General features: G+C 34.7%; 1 non-coding gene across 1 annotated transcript; it reads left to right on the top strand.

The window, feature by feature from the left end:
• The first annotated feature begins 1,370 nt into the window (after window positions 1–1,370).
• LOC128040708 (small nucleolar RNA R71) lies at window positions 1,371–1,477 on the top strand. Its single transcript, XR_008195514.1, has one exon. It is a non-coding gene; the product is annotated as a small nucleolar RNA R71 (small nucleolar RNA).
• The last annotated feature ends 12,333 nt before the right edge of the window (window positions 1,478–13,810 follow it).

Raw genomic sequence — 13,810 nt, 5'->3', positions numbered from 1 at the left:
CCCAACATCTTAAAAATAGACTTAGGCATCAAGTTGATTCTCGCTTCTAAGTCACACAAAGCTTTACCACAGTAAGATTCACCAATGTTACAGGGTATAGTAAAGTTTCTTGGGTCTTTCAATTCGGTGGCAATTTGTTCTACAGGAACGCACTGCAGTCCTTTGTCAAGGCAACAGTCTCATACAAACTCAGTCGTTTCTTGTTGGACAATATATCCTTTATAAACTTCACATAATTTGGCATTTGTTCTAAACCCTCCACCAATGGAATATTGATGTGTAACTGCTTCAGAACATCCAAAAACTTCTTGAATTGCACCTCATGTTTCTGCTTGTGTTACTGTAATCTTTGCAGATATGGAGGTGATAGAACTTTCGGTTGAACCAGACAACTTTTCTGTGTTGGTAAATCTGCATCCAAAGGAGATGTTAAAATATTTGAATTCACTAAGTCAAGGTTTACCTTGTTAGACTTTGAAGATTCTGATTCCTTTGGTGTAGGAACTTCAACAGCTGGTTGATTCTTCTCAACGAACTTATCTTCGACATAAATCAATCGGGGTTCTAGAATTTTACCACATCGCAATGGCACTGCCTTGATATGTTATTTACCTAAATTTATTGGATTCTCAGTATCGCTCGGCCAGGTTCCTTGCGGTCTATTACGTAGCTCAGTAGCTAACTGACCCATTTGGTTTTCCAAATTTTTCAGTGTTGTTGCTTGGCTATGGATCAAAGCGTCATTCTTTTCCATGTACATTTTCAACAAGTTCTTCAAACTGTTTAATGCCTCAGCTTGAGGTGGTTTTGGAGCTTGCTGATTAAACCCTTGAGATTGATTGAGTCTTTGCTGCAATAAGTTGTTGTTCGGTCCATTTCCTTGGTTGTTCCAAGGAAAGATAGGATGATTACGCCATGAAGGATTGTAGAAGTTGGACTGAGGTCCTTGTCCACTCCTATTTTGATGTTGATTCCCCACATAGTACACTGACTCGGGATTTGATGGAAAATTCTCAAAAGAATGACCTTCCCCATAGTACACACAAGAATCTACTTAAAATGAACTTGGTGGTTGAGCTGCAGAATTATTAGTATTATTAGCAGTTAACTTTTTTATCATAGAGGAAAGAGACGATACCTAAGCTGATAATGAAGTAAAGGCGTCACCTTCATGACCTCCGGCTACACGTCTTCCTGAAGCTGTTTGATTTGTTAGCCATTGATAGTTATTACTTGTGATCCTCTCAATGATCTCATAAGCCTCATTATAAGACTTAGGCAAAATTGAACCATTCGCGAAAGCATCTACCATCAATCTTGTATGTGCATTGAGACCATTATAGAATGCCTCCAACTGGATACAATGAGGAATCCCATGATGAGGACACTTACGAAGTAACTCCTTGAATCGCTCCCAAGCCTCATACAAAGACTCGTCATCCAATTGTTGGAAAGTTGTGATCTCGTTCCCTAACTTAGTATTTTTGCTAGGTGGGAAATACTTAACCAAAAATTTCTCTACCAATTCTTACCACGTAGATATGGAACTTGGTGGTATGAATTGAGCCATGCTCGTGGTCGATCTTACAATGAGTACAGAAACAACTTCAACCTCAGTGCGTCTTCAGTCACACCGGCTATCTTGAATGAATCACTCACCTCCATAAACAATCGAAGGTGGAGATATGGATCTTTTGTGGGCGTACCACTAAATTGGCCCACCGTTTGTAGTATTTGAAAAGATTGGTCCAGAGTTTGTAGTATTTGAAACATCACGGGTTTCAATTCAAACTGGGTTGCCTCAATATCTGGCCTTCTAATTTATGGGTTTAAGTCACTAAAAAGTGGCACAACATATTGTCTGATGCATCGATCCCTATCATCGGTAATGAGGATAGGATTTCGTACATGATCGGCTTCATTACCTTGGTCTTGATTCTGATTTCCAAGGTCCATCTCAACTTGTCTTTGAGTTGTTCGTTCACGTCTTCTTTGTCTAAAAGTTAGCTCAATTTCAGGGTTTACAGGGAGCAAATTGATAATTCGACCTATGCTCATAAACACCTGAAAAGAAAATCACAAAAATTAAAAAGAATAAGTTAGTAATGTTAGTCACTTAATTTGTAAAATTATATTAACAATTTGGTAAATAAAAACACAATATAGTTGAGAAGTGGTTATTACAATATATTAAACTAAATGCAATGATTCCTAATGCAAATTATCCTAAGTATGCAAAATTAAACACAATTTGCAACAATTATAACACAAATAAAATAGGACAATTACTTTAATTAAACTAAATTATTATCAACATGCTTAATAACATTCGGAAAAACATTCCATGGCAACTCGATCTTTCATGACTTTGGAAACCATATTAGGTCTTTTCGGAATCCTTTACTTAGTAAATATGTATTTTACTAATCCATATTTACTAAGGGTTTCTTAGCATTTGTATGAGGTAACAGGGACATGTCAGGTGTCAAACAATTTAATCACACAAATCTAATAACTATGCAGATAACAGAGCTTGGTCTGAGTTGTTATGCAACCTCCAATTTAATTGGGTCAAGATCTAAATTGAGCATGCACATTTAAATTATGTGTCCATTAGCCGTCGACTGGTCAGGATCGCCCAACTAATTCAGGTTCATTTTAATCACGTATGAACAAAATATAAACTTGATTTTAATTGAAAACATGATCGATTGAGGCACAAACATTATAAGCATTAATCAAATAAATATTATTTAATCAACGCAATCAACCTAGCTTAAATAAAATTAAGCTAAAATTGTTGTAAACAAGAACAAAGAACACCTAGCAAACATCTTTATATTAAATTAAAGAAAAGGAAGATTAAACCCAATTCATAGTGGTTGTCACCCGACTCTGACTGATGAGGCTCTTTTTCCTTTGCTTTTCTCCTTTGATGATGGCTCTCCAAGGTGGCCGACCAAGGGTTCTTTAAGAGGCTTAATGGCTAAAATCTCTATGAAGAGATAATGCTAGGTGTGGGAATGGAAAAGGCTAAGAGAATTTAGAAAAAAAGAGAAAATGATGAATGATGAGAATGAATGAGGAATGATTGAGGGATGATGAATGAAGGAATGAGAGGGTCTTATTTATAAGCAAGGAGTGGGGGATAGTTTGCTAAAAATAGTGGATGTTAACCTCTTCAAATCTCCTCAAATTGTGGCCAGCCATGCTTAGTGTCTTTTGACTTGATTTTTGCTTGATTTTTAAGGAATTTTGGCTGTCACACAACTCAAGACTGAGCCCCGGTCAATCGTAAATCTTCGGGAAAATCTCTAATTTCTTCAACACTACAAGGACCTTGTGTAATTAAACAAAAGAATGGTTTAAATGGACAGCCATGTGTAGCCGAATATTGGGTTGACTTGGTCTCCAATTTGGATGGTTTTGTAATCTAGCAAAGCTATCAGACCTATCTAGAATAAATCAACAATTTAGAGGACCAAAGAATAAAATTTATCTAATTTAATTAATTAATTAAAACCCAAATTATTAATGAAATATTTTAAAATGAATTATTAAATATAATTTTAAATTTTATTATTTAATTTAATCATGCATGGCCCACTGTATATCTTAAAAAATATAATATATTCAAATTAATATAAAATAAGCCATTTATTGCTTAAAAACTATATAATAAAGCATAAAATCACTTTTTAATAATTTCTATGTCCTAATTTCATATTTTCACATATTTCATTAATATATTAGACAATTACTTAGTTTTAACAACGGATTTAAGTAAAAAGGTGATAAATTACATAGGAAAAATCCTATATATTTTTCCGTTTACAAGTGCTCTTGATTCAAAAGGGTCAAAATACATAGCTAAAAATGGGGTTTTGAAGATTTCTAAAGGTTCCCTCATTGTGATGAATGGGCAGAGAAAGACTGCCAAATTATATGTTTTGCAAGGTTCTACTGTTACTGGTGATGCAGCTGTCGTATCCTCTTCCTTATCAGATGATGATATTACTAAACTTTGGCATATGCGCCTAGGGCATATGAGTGACAATGGCATGACATAATTGAGCAAAAGAGGACTTATTGATGAGCAAGTAATTTGCAAATTGAAGTTCTGTGAGCACTGCATTTTTCAAGCAAAAGAGAGTTCGATTCACTAGAGGAATCCATAACATGAAGGGAATGTTGGGGTATATTCATTCTGATCTGTGGGGTCCATCCAGAGTGCCTTCAAGAGGTGGAGCTAATTATATGCTAACTTTTATTGATGATTATTCCAGAAAAGTGTTGGCATTCTTCTTGAAGCAGAAAAACAATATGTTTTTCGCATTTAAGTCTTGGAAAAATATGGTAGAAAAATAGACGGGAAAACAAATAAAATACCCTTGCACAGACAATGGCTCAGAGTTCTGTTCTGATGAGTTTAATAAACTGTGCAAGTCAGAAGGGATCGTGAGACACTTGACAGTTCGTCACAGCAAAACGACGTTGTAGTACGAATGAACAAAACAATCATAGAGAAGGTTCGATGTATGTTGTCAAATGCCAACCTACCAAAGTCATTTTGGGCCGAAGCAGCCTCTACTACATGTTTTTTGATCAACTGATTTCCATCCGTTGCCATTGAGAAAAAGACTCCACAAGAGGTTTGGTTTGGTAATCTTGCTGACTATTCTGATTTAAAGATCTTCGGGTGTCCTGTGTATGCTTATGTTGATAATGGAAATTGGAACCGAGATACATTAAATGTGTTTTTCTTGGTTATAAAGCTGGTGTAAAAGGGTATAAGTTATGGTGTCCTGAAAATAGACAAGTTGTGATTAAGAGAGATTTTTTTGTTGAAACTGCTATGCTACCTAACGTTTCTCTTAAAGACTCTTCCAATAAAGAAAATCAAAAGCAGGTGGAGCATCAAATTAATCCAAAATCTACAACAGAGTTGACTCCTCAAGGCAGTACAAAAATTTAGAATAGAGTTGCTTCTTCACCACAATACTCTATCGCCAAAAACATAACTAGAAGAGAAATTAAACCTCCAAAGAAGTATGTCGAGGCTGATCTAGTTGCTTATACTTTAAATGTGGCTGAAGATATAGATGCAAACCAAGAGCGATCTAATTATTTTGAGGCTGTTAGTTGTGAAGACTCAGAAAAGTGGATGTTTGCTATGCAATAGGAGATGTAATCACTCCACAAAAATAAAACATGGAATCTTGTGAAACTTCCTAAAGGTAAAAAGATTGTTCATTGTAAATGGGTGTTTAAAAAGAAAGAGGGGACTCTAGGAGTTGAAGAACCCAGATATAAAACAATGCTTGTTGCAAAAAGTTATAAGTGGACTTCACAGATGTGTTCTCCCCAGTTGTGAAGCATAGTTCGATTCGAGCTTTGTTCAGTATTATGGCCATGCATGATTTGGAGCTTGAACAGTGAGATGTAAAACCTACATTTTTGCATGGAGAACTTGAGGAGGATATTTACATGCAACAACCAGAGGGTTTTACAGTCTCAGAAAAAGAGGACTATGCTTGCTTGCTGAAAAAGTCCCTTTACAGTTTGAAACAGTTACCAAGATAGTGGTACAAGAGGTTTGATTCCTTTATGACTTCTCAAGATTTTAAAAGAAGTAGCTTTGACAGTTGTGTTTACTTTAAGAAAAATAGTGATGGTTCTTTTGTGTATCTATTCCTTTATGTTGATGACATGTTGATAGCAGCGAAAGATAAAGGAGAGAAAAGAAAGGGCAAAACTGAACTAAGTGAAGAATTTTAGATGAAAGATTTGGGACCAGCAAAAAAGATACTTGGTATGGAGATTCTCAGAGATAGAAAGCAAGTAAATTGTACCTAAGTCAGAAAGGGTACATTGAGAAAGTTCTTTGCAGATTCAGTATGTAGAATGCTAAGCCAGTTAGTACTCCTTTAGCAGCCAATTTCAGACTTTCATTGGCTTGGTCTCGACAAGCAGATGATGAGATTGAGTACATGTCTCATGTTTCATACTCTAGTGTAGTGGGATCTCTTATGTATGCTATGGTTTGTTCACGTTCATATTTATCATATGCAGTTAGTGTAGTTAGCAGATACATGGCGAATCTCAGTAAAGTACATTGGAAAACAGTTCTGTGGATTTTAAGATACTTATGAGGTACTACTGATGTTTGCTTACAATTTGGAAGAACTAGAGATGGAGTCATTGGGTATGTTGATGCTGATTTTGCTGGAGACCTTGATAGAAGAAGATCTCTCACAGGTTATGACTTTACAATCAGAGGTTGTGCAATTAGTTGGAAAGCCACTTTGCAAACTACAGTTGCTTTGTCTACCACTGAAGCTGAGTACATGGCGATTACTGAGGCTTGTAAAGAAGCTATTTGGTGGAAGGGACTCTTTAGTGAACTCAATGAAGACCTTCAAATCAATACAATTTTTGTGACAGTTAGAGTGTCATTTTCCTTACAAAAGATCAAATGTTTCATGAGAGAACAAAACACATTGATGTTCGGTATCATTTTGTTCGTGATATTATTGCTCGTGGTGATATTTTTGCGAGCAAAATTAGTACTCATGAAAATCCTGCAGAGTTGATGACTAAGTCACTTCCTATAACCAATGTTGAGCATTGCTTAGACTTGATTGGTGTTCATAGTTGAAGTTAAACCCTTAAGGGGTTTTATGGAAGAGGTGGAGAACTTGTTCGTTAAGAGTTCACGATGAAGAACTTGTTCATTGAGAATTCGTGTCAAGGTGGAGATTGTTAGAATTAAGTGACCTTAATCCTTATTTAAATAAAATACAGTGGTAAAATAAAATAAAAGTAAAATCCCAATAGAACTATACTTCTTTTATTTTATTTTAGAATATGGTTTTTTAAACCTTATTAAGCTCCATCTATTTGATATTGATTAGAATAAGGTGTTTCAATCTTACTACACTCCTATTAGAATATGGTTTTACAAGCCTATAAACAGACATAGTCTACTTCTCTTGTAATTATTTGAATTCGACATAGTGAATTTTCTTCTCCTTCGTCCGTGGTTTTTTCCCAAAAGGGTTTCCACGTAAAAATCTGTGTGTTCTTTATTTTATTTCTCTTTTCTTTGTGATATATTGTCATTACCGACATTCTATTTTTTACAAATTGGTATATGAATATTGGGAAAAATGAGATTTGCTATGCTTGATTTTATTGATGTTCAAATTGCTTAGCAACATGCTTTTACTTGCATAACTGATTAAACAACAAATTTTATGCCTTGTATGTATGATTATATTGGCAACAGTGCATGGTGGATCCATTGGACAAAGTTGGCATGCCATAGGATTTGTGAGTACGCACCATTATTTGTGATATTGTGACCATATGGCTCTTGGTGGACTGATTTGTTTGGAGTAGATAAGGGAGTGTTGAGCTTGAGTCTCCACTCATCGGGTTATCTGAGGCGTTATAAGGGAGCTTGCGGCTTCGGCCCGCATAATTCTGAGGATTGTATTTGATTTGTGGGAGTTTGGAGATCCGTTTATCCAATGTATGATTACACATTTACTTATTGCCATGGATGTATTATGCCAATATAATTGATTAATTGTGCCAATATAATTGAATGATTATGTGTTAAAAGATGATTTTTCATGCCATGGAGAAATTTATTCTTAATTTTTACAATAGAATGTGATGTTATGGTGAAATGTTTAGATGTTGTGACTAAAAATTTAATGTTTAATTGCTTTGATTTATGCATGATTGGGTACAAATTACTTGATGTTTTTACTATCATTCACTGAGCTTTTTAAGTTCATACCCTTACATTTCATGCAGAGAATTTCTGGGCGTAGGGAGTCGAGAAGCGAGTGCAAAGGCGATCCAAAAATAAGGCTTGGTAGTGGCTTAAGAAATTTACTTTAGAGAGTATATAGGGGCATTGTGATGCTTTTGGGACTAGTGTTATTTTACTTGTAATAAACATTGGACATTGAATTTTGGACTTTAATTTTGGTGGTTTTATAATTGTTTTAATACTTGATTTTAGGTCTAATTGATGTTTGATTTATGGTATGTTTGAGTGTTCATACAGTGGTTGATAATAAGTGTATGAAGCATGTATTTTATACTAAAAATTTTTAATTCAAGCTTACCATGGACTGGATTGCTTGCGACTAAGGTATGTAGCTTGTTTGAGTTAATTGGGGTTTGCTAAGCGAGTAATTGAGTGTTAAATTTTGATTAATTGTTTTATATTTATTGTAAATAAATTAAATTGAAGATGTGTGGATGTTTATGGTAATTAATTGTAGCTATTTCAAGTTTAGTGGGTAAGTAAAATATGGAAAATTAGATAATTAAAAAGAATTTTTTGACAAAATAGGTGTAGTAGTTCGCACACGGGCATGTGGGTTTTTGCGGGGTTTGATTTTTGGTTTTTGTAATTTAGTATTCTAATTTGCTTAATTTATAATTTAGTCCCAAAACTTGATTAGATTAATTGAAGTCTTTAATGATAGGGAAACTTATTAATATTTTAGGATTAGACTTGTAGTTGTCAATGTTTGGTAGCAGCACTCTTAATTTTGAAAATATACTAAAAGTTTGTAAAAGTTACGATTTGGCCCTTAATAATAAAACTTGTATTAGAGATAGTAAATGAACTTGAATTAAGTTGAAATTTTTAAAGCTTGCATAATTTGACTAAACGAAGGTTGATAACTATTTAGAAATAAATCGGGATAGTTTAACCTTGGTGGTATAATGACCAAAATACCCATAGGTTTAAATACTTAGAAAAAGTTTAAAAATGGTTCACAAATTGCTTCTGTATTAATAAATGGTAGTTAATTAGTCATAAATGTGGTGTTATAAGGTTGGGGTGTGTGTTGGGTGGTCATTAGCTGGAGAGTCACTTTGGTGGGTAATGTAACGCTTCGAATTCGGGCCGGTCCATCCCAATCGGGGTTGGGGTGTCATAACTCTATTTGGATCATTTTTAATTCCGTCCATTTATCTTAACTCTTTTGTTCTTTACTTTAATGTCCTTTGAATTTCAGGATCAAAACAATGTTTTGTATCCTCTTGAGTACTTCTTCTCATGCACTATTACAAACTTGAAAAATAAAATAAAATACTAATTAACTACTCGAATAAAAATAACAAGAATAATAAAAAATCATCTTTTCACCAATATTGTCGATCCCCGGCAACAGCACCAAAAACTTGTTGCATGTAAATAACTAATGCAATTGTGCAAGTATACATGTCATTCAAGTAATAAAGAGATAAGTAAGTATCGTCTCCATAGGGATCGAAACTGAGTAAGTCATTATAATCCTAGTGACTATATTGAATAATAGGAAATATTCTCAAGTTGAATAATATGTTGAATAATGAATTAATGAAATCAAATGCAAAAAAAACCAAAGAATTGATATGGCAAATAAAATGCTGTGGAAAATTACAGAGAAAAGGAACAGTGTTTCTATTGCTGAATGAATAAGGTTAGAACTATTTAGGTGAAATTTTCATATCAAAATAATGCCATGGAAAAAAATTATCTAATCTACTGCCTAGAGAATCACTACTGTGATCTGCCTCTGTTGATAGCTAGATCTTAAGCTAGAAATCTAAGTTACTGTATGTCTACAAAACTCTATATTAATAGCCATAATGATCGTTCTTCTCTGTAGAACTTTGGATTAATAGCCATAATGAATGTTCTTCTCTGTACAGCTCGCAACATCTATGTCTAGAGTGCTACGAATATTCTATCTTGTATTCATTTCCATCAAATGATTCAAGATCCAATATAATTAACCTATTCAGAATTAAAAATACTTAAGAACACAACACACAATCAACTATGTCTAGAGCTTGCATGCTTGTATTTAAAATAAGAATAAATTGAATGAAATAGTGATATAGGAAATCTCTAATCATGGGCATTAAATGTGATAAAACATTCACCCAAAATAACTCCATCAACATTCTCAAATAAGTTCGAACCACAAAAATCGGGAAAATAAAGCAGAAATGTAGAAATTTCTCACCACATTCTAGCTCATTTCTAATATTTAGATTGCTCATGAACCTAGGGTAGATGTATTTTCCTTTTGTTCACACCTGTGCTCTGCTCTCTTAGCTACTACCCTTCTTTCTATAGAATTTTCCAATGGAGTTCATCTCTGCGCAGAGAGAAAACTGCTGTCACTAATTTTCTTTTCTCACACAAATTATCCTCTCCCCTTTCCTCTTCTCTCTCCTTCTTTTATTAGGTAGATCCGTTCCACCTCAACACATATTTTTCATTCCTCTTTACAAGTTGGTTTTTCTCGTACATGCACAGTTGGAAGAGAGTGACGTGGTTAGAGTGTTGAGTCATCTTCCCAGAATTGCCATGGCAATTCTGTTGGCAATCAATCTTACCATTTGTCACTGTAATGTTTCATTTTCCTTATTTTCCTTATTCATCTTCTTCCCCTTCTTTCTTTTCTTCTTCTTCCTACAGTTGTGTTCACACAAAACTACACCTTTCCTCCCCAAGTGACAAAAGTAACAAATAATGACCATTATAGCACAATCCAAGCTTTGTTATGCAATGTTCTAAAATTATCCTAAAAATGCAGATGTATTTACTTAAATATAGACAATTAATTCCATCTAGAGGCCTGAATATAACTATTTTCAAGAGTTAATGGCCCAGGTATCTCCTCTATATAATATGGTTAAAACCATGAAAAATCTAACTATAGTCCATGAGATGAAATCAGTAGAGTTGTCATGTGTTTATTGTAGGGAAAATCATGTGTTTGACGAATGCTCATGGAACCTAGCATCATTATACTACATGGGTAATTCTAATCAAAATAGTAATCCATATTCCAACACCTACAATTTAGTATGAAAGCAGCATCCAAATTTTAGTTGCGGTAATCAAGGTGTAGGAAATTTCAACAATGTCACAAGATAGAATGTCAGCAATGCACCACCTAGTTATTTTCAACCTATGTCGAGGCAAAATACTCAATATGGTCAAGCATCATCTTTTACTTCTATTGAAGTTTTGTTAAAGGAATATATGACCAAGAACGATGTTGTAATTCAGAGTCAGGCTACATCTCTCCGAGCGCTTAAAAATTAAGTGGGGAAAATAGAAAATGCTCTAAATTCAAGGCCACAAGAAGCATTGCCAATTGATACCAAGAATTCAAAAACACAAGGGAAGGAGCAGTGCAAGGCTATCACCCTTAGAAGCGGGACTCAGTTGAGTGATGTTGTTCACGATACCACGGTAGGAGAGGATAATATAAGTAACAACAAGGTAAAGATCCTAAAACCATTTGAAAAGCATACTGCATCTAAAAAGTGTAAGCAAAAGAATGATGTGGCAGAACCAGATCAGGCTGCCAACAAAAATTCCAAATCAAAACAATATCAGCAACAAGAAGGATGACCACCTCGACCTTTTCCTCAACGATTCCATAATTCCTAACAAGATGCTTAGTTTAAAAGATTTTAGGAGGTTTTGAAGCAACTCCAAATTAATATACCACTAGTTGAAGTTTTGGAGCAAATGCTCAATTACATGAAATTCATGAAAGACATACTGTCAAAGAAACACATATTGGGAGAATTTGAGGCAGTTGCTCTCACTAAAGGGTGTACAACAATGTTGATGAATAAGTTGCCTCCAAGTTTCACTATCCCACGTTCAATTGGAAATCATTATGTAGGAAAAACATTATGTGATCTAAGCACAAGTATAAATCTAATACCTATGTCTATTTTCAGGAAGTTAGGAATTGGGAAAGCGAGACCTACCACAGCGACGTTGTAATTGGCTAATCGATCTTACGCCCATCTAGAAGGTAAAATTGATGATGTATTTGTAATGGTGGATGAATTTATCTTTCCTGAAGATTTTATCATTTTAGCATGTCAAACTAACCATGATGTACTAATTATTCTTGGAAGATCATTTCTTACTACTGGCAAGACCCTAATTGATGTGCAAAAAGGCAAGTTAACCATGAGAGTGAATGATCAACATGTTATTTTTAGTGTGTTTGATGTGTTAAAGTGCATGGCTGAGAATGAGGAATGTCACGCCTTTGACTTGATAGATACAACAGTGGACAACTTCTCAAAATTTTACTACGAAAATTCTAATAGTGAAGATGATTTGATGTAGCAAGGTGACACAATAAGTTTTGAAGAGCTTGGTGAATTTATGGAAGCCCAGCAGATAGTGGATAGGCCAGGGAAGAAATTTGAATCCCTGGATTTATCAGATCGATCTTTCAAGCCTCCTAAACCATCTGTAAAGGGATCTTTCGTAAAAGACTTAAAGCCTCAGCCACAATATTTGAATTATGCATATTTGGGAAATAATAATACTTTGCCAGTTGTAATTTTTGCTAAGCTAACACCTGAGCAAGAGGATAGGTTATTAGAAGTGTTACGATGATCTAAAAGAGCACTAGGTTAGACCCTTGCCAATATAAAGGGAATTAGCCCTACATTTTGTATGCACAAAATTTTGTTGAAAGATTTCCATAGCAAATCCATTGAATAGTAAATATAACTAAATCCAATTATAAAGGAAGTTTTCAAGAAAGAAATTATCAAGTGGCTTGATGCTGACATCATTTACCCAATTCCAAACAGCTCGTGGGTAAGTCCTATACAATGTGTACCCAAGAAAGGGGTGCCACGGTAGTAAGTAATGACAACAATGAGCTCATATCGACTCGTACTATTACGGGATGGAGAGTGTGTAGGACTACTACAAGCTTAACAAGGCAACTAGGAAGGATCATTTTTTTCCCTTTCATCGATAAAATGTTGGACAGATTAGGTAAGGCTTTTTATTGCTTCCTAGATGGTTATTCAAGATATAATTAGATTGCCACAGCACTTGAAGATCAAGAGAATACAACTTTCAAGTGTCCATATGGTACTTTTACATTTAGGCGGATGTCGTTCGGGTTATGCAATGCCCTGGCAACTTTCCAGCACTGCTTGATGGCCATATTCTTGGACATGAATGAAAATTTCCTTGAATTTTTTATGGATGACTTCTCTGTGTTTATAAATGATTTTGAAGATTGCTTAAGGAATTTAGAGATGGTTTTATGCCGCTATGATGAAATGAATCTAGTATTAAACAGGGGAAATGCGATTTCACGATCTATGGAGGCGTTGTCCTAGGACATAGGGTGTCACAGTAAGGAATTAAAGTAGATAGAATGAAAATAGAAGTGATCAAAAAATTTCCACCGCCCATTACTGTTGAGGGGATTAGAAGTTCTCTAGGACACAAAAGATTTTACAAAAGATTTATCATGGATTTTTCGAAAATCTCTAAACCCTTGTGTACTGTACTTGAACATAATAAACCTTTTAATTTTGATGATCAATGTTTGCAGGCTTTCGGGAACTCAAGAAGCGACTTCTAGCAACATCGATTGTGGTTGCTTCGGAATGGACATTGCCCTTTGAACTCATGTACGACGCTAGTGATTATGCTTTGGGAGCAGTGTTGGGTCAAAGGAGAAACAATGTACTACATACAATATATTATGCTAGTAGGACATTGACAGAGGCTCAGCTTAATTATACCTCTATAGAGAAGGAATTACTGGTAGTGGTCTTTGAATTCAACAAATTTCGGTCTTATTTAGTAGGAACAAAGGTCACAGTCTATACAAATCTCTCAACTATCAAGTACTTGGTACGGAAGAAATATGACAAGCAAAGTTTGATTAGATGGATACTCTTGTTAAAAGAGTTTGATTTGGAAATTAGATAATAGAAG

The sequence above is a fragment of the Gossypium raimondii genome, chromosome 4 (genome assembly GCF_025698545.1).
Source record: "Gossypium raimondii isolate GPD5lz chromosome 4, ASM2569854v1, whole genome shotgun sequence".
Taxonomy (NCBI): Eukaryota; Viridiplantae; Streptophyta; class Magnoliopsida; order Malvales; family Malvaceae; genus Gossypium; species Gossypium raimondii.
The sequence above is the reverse complement of the archived record's forward strand: the minus strand, read 5'-3'. Positions and strand labels throughout refer to the sequence as shown.